The sequence below is a fragment of the Macrosteles quadrilineatus genome, unplaced genomic scaffold (genome assembly GCF_028750875.1).
Source record: "Macrosteles quadrilineatus isolate MER2022 unplaced genomic scaffold, UCM_ALF_1.0 Scaffold_2__2_contigs__length_208266976, whole genome shotgun sequence".
NCBI lineage: Eukaryota > Metazoa > Arthropoda > Insecta > Hemiptera > Cicadellidae > Macrosteles > Macrosteles quadrilineatus.
In genome coordinates this window covers 39,694,411-39,702,665 of record NW_026542595.1, presented here as the reverse complement: position 1 = coordinate 39,702,665, position 8,255 = coordinate 39,694,411, and positions in this window count along the sequence as shown.

Below are 8,255 nucleotides of genomic sequence, written 5' to 3'. Positions count from 1 at the left end.
CCACAATTCGTGATCTCCTAGTAGTTGGATTACAGGACGACGATTATAGTTGTTTAGACAAATTGAGGTGGACACAAACTAAAAATAAGTATACAATATTAATTTGGTTATTTCAGTATTCTTGAATTCGTTTAATTTAAGTTCCTTAATATAAAAAAAAAATTGAGTCCGTAGCACCATTTCAAAGGATATAACAGTTTACACAAAGATAACGATAAAATCTCAACATAAAACCCGTTTGTATGTTTACACAATACACAACTGTGCCTCTGTTTTTAATGTATCTCCCTAGCAGTCGTCGTCAGTTACAAAGGCTTGTCGTTTTTATTTTCACTCGCACAATAGTATTAGGATGGTAAACCATAAAGCTCTAGAGTTATCGTTGTGAATTGATTTGTTGTGATTTAAAAATGTAATGCATCTTTTAGAATATATAACCATAGAGGTCATTTTAGTCGTAACACTAATATCATATCTATGGATATTTGTAAGAGTTGTACTTTGTAGTATTATTTTTATACTTTTAACGTTTATGTTTCTCATTGCTAGGATTCTTGGTATTTTACATAATATGAAAATAAAAATCCCTACAAATAAATTTAAATAAGTTATACTAATATTTTTTTAGTGTTTCTTAAAACAAAAACTGGTTATATAAATGGATTTTATTTTATTATACAGGGTGAATCTTCTAAGCTGTCCTAAACAGATTACAGACGAACGGCTTGACATACAGAGATGAAACAAAACTTTTCCCCACTAATTCATACCCAAGGAACAACGTAAAAATATTTTTACCATTTTTAAAATACAGGGGGTGTTCAAGAAACTGGGGGTCAAGGGTCCGAATCTCAGAGTTTTCAAATGTAAACATATGTCATGTTATGCATCATTTTAAAGCTCTAGACTAGACAAACAATTTAGTGAAAACAGAACTCATTTATCTTTGTCCGTTTCAAAATGGCGGCCATTTTTATAGAAAATATTGATACTTACAGAATACCCTGTATCTTGACAACCACTAAACTTATTTTCGTTCTGTTTGAAAATTCTTAATCGTCTTAGGTTCAGCTTTAATTTGATATTTGACAAGTCAACATTTTAATACCCCCGCCGCAGCAAACCTGCAGACTAAGCGAATTTCCATTTGCCTGATTGGATTTACACTAAAATGTCTCCTTAAAAATATTACATTTATTCCCTATTTAAATAGCATAAGTTTAACGAGTACTTAGGTTTGCTGCAACAGGGAGGGTGGTAAAAAAGTGTTTTTTTGTACAATGTTAATAGTTTAGTATGAAATGAATGCATTTTCCAAATTTGATCAAAATATGCTCATAAACAAGCAAAATACAACAGTTTAAAATTTTCTCCATAAGAATAACATGGGAATTTTAAATTTACAATTTTTTGAATTTTCTCCGTCGCCATTAGGCGCATAATAACGCTTCAATATACTAAATTATTGGTTTTTTTAAGCTCTACAAAATGGTTTGGAAAGAAGTTGCTAAATTTTATGTTTTTAGGGTAAAAAATGGGAAAACCCAATTTTTACCCCATGAAACCCCCCATAAGCCCCTCTTCCCAGGTCCGATCATGCTGGTTCGCGAACTCGCTCGAATAAACGTAGGTTTACACATTTGTACCAAATTTCATAAAAATCGGATGATTTTTGCTCGAGTTATCACGCTAACGGACACATATATAAATATATATATATATGAATTCGAACGGATGGTGTTTTTTCTTGTATTTAACCAAAAACCCCAATTGCCCATATAAAACCCATGTTAAACGCACAGTATTATGAGAATAGTGTATCTGCATCCACTAATCTTCAGTACTGCACGTTTAACATGGGTTTTATATGCGCAATTGGGGTTTTTGGTTAAATACAAGAAAACGACCAAAGATAGACCTTAGGTTTAAATTTAAAAGTTGTTTGTTTTTACAAGACCTTAAAAATTATACACAATTTGACATATGTTGCCATTTAAAAATTTACTTTTACAAGGCTACCAACTTTAAAAAAAAATTAAAATCATAGAAAAAATATTTAGTTTTTAAAATGTTGACTTGTTGTATCTATTATATTATTAAATAGATACAATCAAATTTTATGTAAACGGTTAAGGCCATGTACCAAATAAAAATATAGGCTTATGGCACATGAAGCTTAGAGTGTGTAGATTTGCCGAAAAGTATTGATATGGACGAATGTCCTAAGGGCTCTGCCCCACAGGCTGTTTTCCAAAGGGCTACCCCTAGCATGCTTCCTAAGTGTACATGATTTAATTTAATTTAGTTTAAACAGCTGGTAAGTACAATGAACTGGTGTTTTTTTTTTTTTTTAGTCGAAAAAGATGTTTGTGATGCTTTATGTTATTGCTTTTATGTTTGTGATGTAGATTTAGGAGGGTTATGTTTGGTTTTAAAGAATGTTTGTATACGTTTTGTAAAGAATTGCTCAAAGTTTCAATTGTAATTTATATAGTAAGCTATATTTAAAGAGACTTGACTAAAGTTGAAGAATTATGGTAAAACATGTCATTCGTGAAACATCAATACGAAACAATTGATGCTATTGCTACACTAAAGGCATGTTGTCATATTCTTTTGGATCTATTAACATCAAAAGTAGGGGTTTGAAAGTAAGCAGGTTTACACTTTTAAATCAGTTTATATTTTCAAACTAAATCATAGAGTTGCCGTATTTTAAAACCTCTAGGTCACATTTTCTTCCCGTTGCAAAGCACGGGTATAGTAGCTTGTATCAAATTAAAGCTGAACCTACGAGGATTAATAATTTTCAAACAGAACGAAAATAAGTTTAGTGGTTGTCAAGATACAGGGTATTCTGTAAGTATCAATATTTTCTATAAAAATGGCCGCCATTTTGAAACGGACAAAGATAAATGAGTTCTGTTTTCACTAAATTGTTTGTCTAGTCTAGAGCTTTAAAATGATGCATAACATGACATATGTTTACATTTGAAAACTCTGAGATTCGGACCCACGACCCCCAGTTTCTTGAACACCCTGTATTTTAAAAATGGTAAAAATATTTTTACGTTGTTCCTTGGGTATGAATTAGTGGGGAAAAGTTTTGTTTCATCTCTGTATGTCAAGCCGTTCGTCTGTAATCTGTTTAGGACAGCTTAGAAGACTCACCCTGTATACTGAAAAGGTACAGAATTAAAACCTCGATAACTAAACATTTTAGACATATTAGTTGAGTTGTGTTGTGTGTATTTAAAATATATTGTATTATATTTTTGGATTATAGTGGTTAGAACAGTAATTGGCCGTTTCAAAATTTAAGGCTAACCTTTACCCGTAAATCACAGCTAAATTTGAATTAGTCTTTAGATTGATTTGAGCACAAGAAACCACTGGCATTCCTCATAGGTTTTAGGTTCTTGGTCGTTTTCAAATTCATCAAAGGCCCCCATTAATTGTTTTAATTTAGAAAATGTTAACTTACTTTTCGGGGCAGATGAAGTTAATCAACGCTTTTTTAATTAATACCATACAAGTTAATCACAGTTGAATGTTAACCTGGTTTTAGATTGGAAAATTTGATTTGAATCTTGAAAATGTGTTACAAAGTGTACTGGGTTTTCTTACTGAGTTAGTAGGGATTATGGGAAATAGGATTATTTGTTTTTTTATCGGCGAACGTATATCATTATCATGATATTGTTTTGATTTACTGCATTATGATTTTCTTTGCTTATTGAATAAGCTGACAACCCTCCGCCCATCGTGCCTGTTACAATATTTGCTCGGTATACCAGCATTCTATTATTATTTAGTATTAAGAGATTAACTCAATTACTTTATTGGATAATTTATTGCACACCAAACATATTTTGACTACTTTCTAAATATTTAAGTTGATAAATGTAATATATGTTGATCCGCTGTAACCGTAAAGTATAGGCCTACATATTACCCTCCTGAACACGTTAGAGCTTAAGATCTGTAAACGATATATCCATGTGTTTCATGGTATGAATGTATGATATATTACATGCAATACATGATGGAAATCGTTTCAGATTCCTTTATTAGCTTAGAGATGTTTATATTTTCCATTCTGTAGATAGATAGAATTCTCTTGATGTTTATTGCATGTATAACATGTATTACATACTCACGGAAAAATATTAATTGTACAAAATATAAATGTACAAATAAAACACATTTACTAACCTTGTTTTTTATACGCAACTATTAAAATATTGAGGTTGCCAGCTAAAAGAAGGAACACATATTGTAACCATATTAAAGTAGAGTAAGCACATTTACTCAAGTAACTCGGTCACTGATATTACATTAGTGGCGGCCTCCCATTACACTAGACATGTTATAAGTGAAGCAGCTGAGAATGGACACCGAACAAAATAATCAGTTGTAATTGAAATTATATTTTTGTGTGTTTTCCATGTTTTATATTTTATAAAACGAGTACTGCCGTATAGCAAAAGGGGTTTTGAGTTATTACAACTGTCAAAGACATAACTATTACTGTTTTCAATCATTTAGAGGACGGTATAATGACGAGTTTTAATATTGACAATTATTCATTCGCTAAAATCTTAGTTTAACTTTGCATGTAATATACAGGGTGTCCCGTAAATAAACAGCCAAACTCCAGGAAATGGTTATATGGGTTCTTCTTCGATCTTTTTTAAGTTAGTATTGTTTTATAGGGTATTAAAAATGCTAAATAAAAGTGTTCTTGACATTGTTTCATAAAATTAGCCGTTTTTGAGTAATTTAGGCTTAAAAATTTTTAATAGTCGCCATTTTGAAATTTTAGTTTAACCAAGATGAATGTTTTTCTAACTTTGGTATTTTTTACCTTAACCTTCATACCAAGTTTTATAAAGATCGGTTGAAAAAAATCTAAAATAAAAATGTTAATGTAAAACATACAAAATGGTGGATATCTGGTAAACGAAGTGATTTTGGAAAAAATGTTACCTGTTCTTGATTTTTTTAAATTTTCACCCATAGAACCATTTCCCCGGAGTTTGGCTGTTTACTTATGGGACACCCTGTAGAGTAGGTTTTAGACCGTAGAAGAAGTGTATGAAAAATAAATAATGTAAGGTTTCATGTCAACAAAGAAATCATTTCAGGCATTTTTCGTCACGATGAGTAAAAAATAAATTACCACGACGTTTAAGAATTTGAAATGTGATCCTGCCGTCTCCAGGTTGGAAAGCTTTATACATTTTATAAAAACTATATAAGAACATGTAAGTAAATATCAATTAACTGCACACAAGCCTAGCTGAAGAGGGAAACACGATAAAAACCATCCACAGAACTGTGTAGTAGAAAAATAAATATAAAAATACCCCCGCCGCAGCAAACCTGCCGACTAAGCGAATTTCCATTTCTCTGAATGATTTTCAATTAAATCTATTTAAATAACATTAGGTTTAACGAGTACCTAGGTTTGCTGCCACAAGGAAACTAAAACTAATAAAGTGTGTTTTAGTAAAATATTAAAAGCTTAGTATAAAATAAATAAATTTGCCAAGTTCGATCAAAATATATCCATAAACAAACAAACTACAACATTTTCAATATTCTCCATAAGAATAACATGGGAATTTTTCATTTACAATTTTTTGAATTTTCTCCGTTACCAATAACCGTACAACAACACTTTGGCATACTAAATTATTTGTTTTTTTAAGCTCTTTAATATGGTCTAGAGATAAATTGGGAAATTTTGTGTTTTAGGGGTCAAAAATGAGAAAAACCAGTTTTTACCCCATAAAACCCCCCGTAAAACCCCGTTCCCATGGTCTGATCATGCTGGTTCGCGAACCCATTCAAGTTTATCCCGCCTTACACCTTTAAACCAAATTTCATTAAAATCGGACAAAAATTACTCATGTTATCGTGCGGATGGACATATATATATAATATATAACGACGAGAATTATATATATATATATATATAGATATATAAAAATTTGAACGAATGGTGTTTTTGGCCTCTGGGGACATCAAAATGAAAAAGTAAATCGGTCCCGGGCCTAGGTCTTACCATGAGACCTACGGTAATAGCTACTTCCCTATAGGGAAATTCGCTAATACACAACATTAGCCCTTAAAGAAACCCCATGACAAACATGATAGTAACGCTCATAACCATCGCCAATAATTAGCCTTATAAAAAGACTGTTATTCAATTGAATGTTGTGTTAAGAATTTCCAGTAGCAACAGGGATTGTCGTCGCTGCAGGGACGATAACAATTTGTTTATATTAAAGTACAATCCTCAACACCGCTGTCTACTAAGAATTTATTGTATGTAATAAGTATGAAATGATCTGAACGAGCACTACAAATCCACACGTTTAATATTTTGGATATTTTATGGTCTGGCGTTTAAGTGTAATTATGTCATATGATTTCTCTTAGATGATAAATATTTATTTTAAAGGTAATGATAAAACCTTACTGTAATACCACCAGATATAGAACACTTATTCAATTAAATTCGGAACATTTAACGAGTTTAACAAAACACAAAGCGGCCCCAGAGGGAATTCTTGTAATACTGCGGGTCAGATTGCATTCGTATATTAAACGACTCTTTTAAAATTTAAACTTTTTTCAAGATATATATCAATATATCTTTACATCTTTCATGGTGTAAAAATATATGCAGTGAACATGAACCCAAACCTGTTTTGTCTGCAAATTATTAACAACTTCTTTATGCTATGAATTATACAAAATATTTTCGAAATATATTCTCTTCCTTTCATTGTCCAATTTAAATAGTTAACATCGTAAATTTACAACCATGCTGAAAAACAAATCGCAACTTATAACTAAGTTTAAATGTAAACAATCGCATCGTCTAGCTTAGTTTAAATGTAAAAGAAAGTATTTTGCATTAGCCACATTTAATTAATTTATGAAAATATAACCCCATTTTCGTATTACTGAAGCTAAAAATAATTTTAAATCACATCTGAGGTTTAATGTGATTTCACATTACGTATTTATTTAATTTTTCAGAGTTTATTAAGGCATTTTTTAGTTAATAACTCAGATCAATACCAAAACAACTATTAATGTATTGTTAACAATTATCGTTGGGCATTAATCTTTTCTCATACAGAATAGTGAACCTAACCTGAAATCAGAGCTTGTAATTCTTTTCAAGAAACTAATCAATATGCAAGTTACAAATACAGATCGCGTCTTACGGACAAACCCATAACTGACGCGGAAAATATAAACTAGAATAAAAACTCATAAAGTAACCACGGTTACAAGCTCATACCGTAAAACTCAGAAGTTTTCGGGCTACTAATTAAATGTATCAACGTCTATAATTTGTATCAATAGCGATAGAAACTTCAGACGGTGATTAAACAATTCTCAGCGCCACAAACTTCCTTTGCTTCCATTTCTGTTTAATCATCGTCAAAGTTTATATAAACAGTATAAATGGAAGACTGATATTGCTGATCGTTAACTAACAACTTAAAGATTATCTTTTACAACGTGCAGTTGTTTTAATTTAAAGATTCTGAATCAACACCTTGATAGATTTTCATGATTCTTTCATCGGAAAAAAATAATTTTGAGAGGAAAGGAATGACGTAGTCATAATTTAAGTTTTTGGTTAAATTTTTAATTTATAAATTAAACTTCATTTTTTTAAGTTTAGCAGCGGACGCTAATATTTTTATTGGTAAAAATTGGGTTTTCTCATTTTTGACCCTCAAAACACAAAATTTCCCCTAATCATCTCTAGACCTTTTTAAAGAGCTTAAAAAAACAAATAATTTAGTTTATAAACATTTTTTTACGGTTTTTGGTAACAGAGAGAAAAAAATCAATTTAAAATTCCTAAGTTATATATAATATGGAGAATATTGTAAAATGTTGTAGTTTGCTTGTTTATGGATATATTTTGATCAAACTTCATATTTCATATTTTACTAAAACACACTTAACTGGTATCCCTGTATGAGCAAACCTAGGTACTCTGCCAACCTAATTTTAGACATATATTTAATTAAAATCATTTCAGGCAGATAGAAATTCGATTAGTCGGCAGGTTTGTTGCGGCGAGGGTATTTAAAGAACCAGCTCATTCCACTTTACTACACGAATTTTTATATTTCGTAACTACCCATTAAACGTTTCTAGTCCTAGATATTTGTTAACTTCCGTGATGTTATTATCACACATAATTAATCTCTTAACTC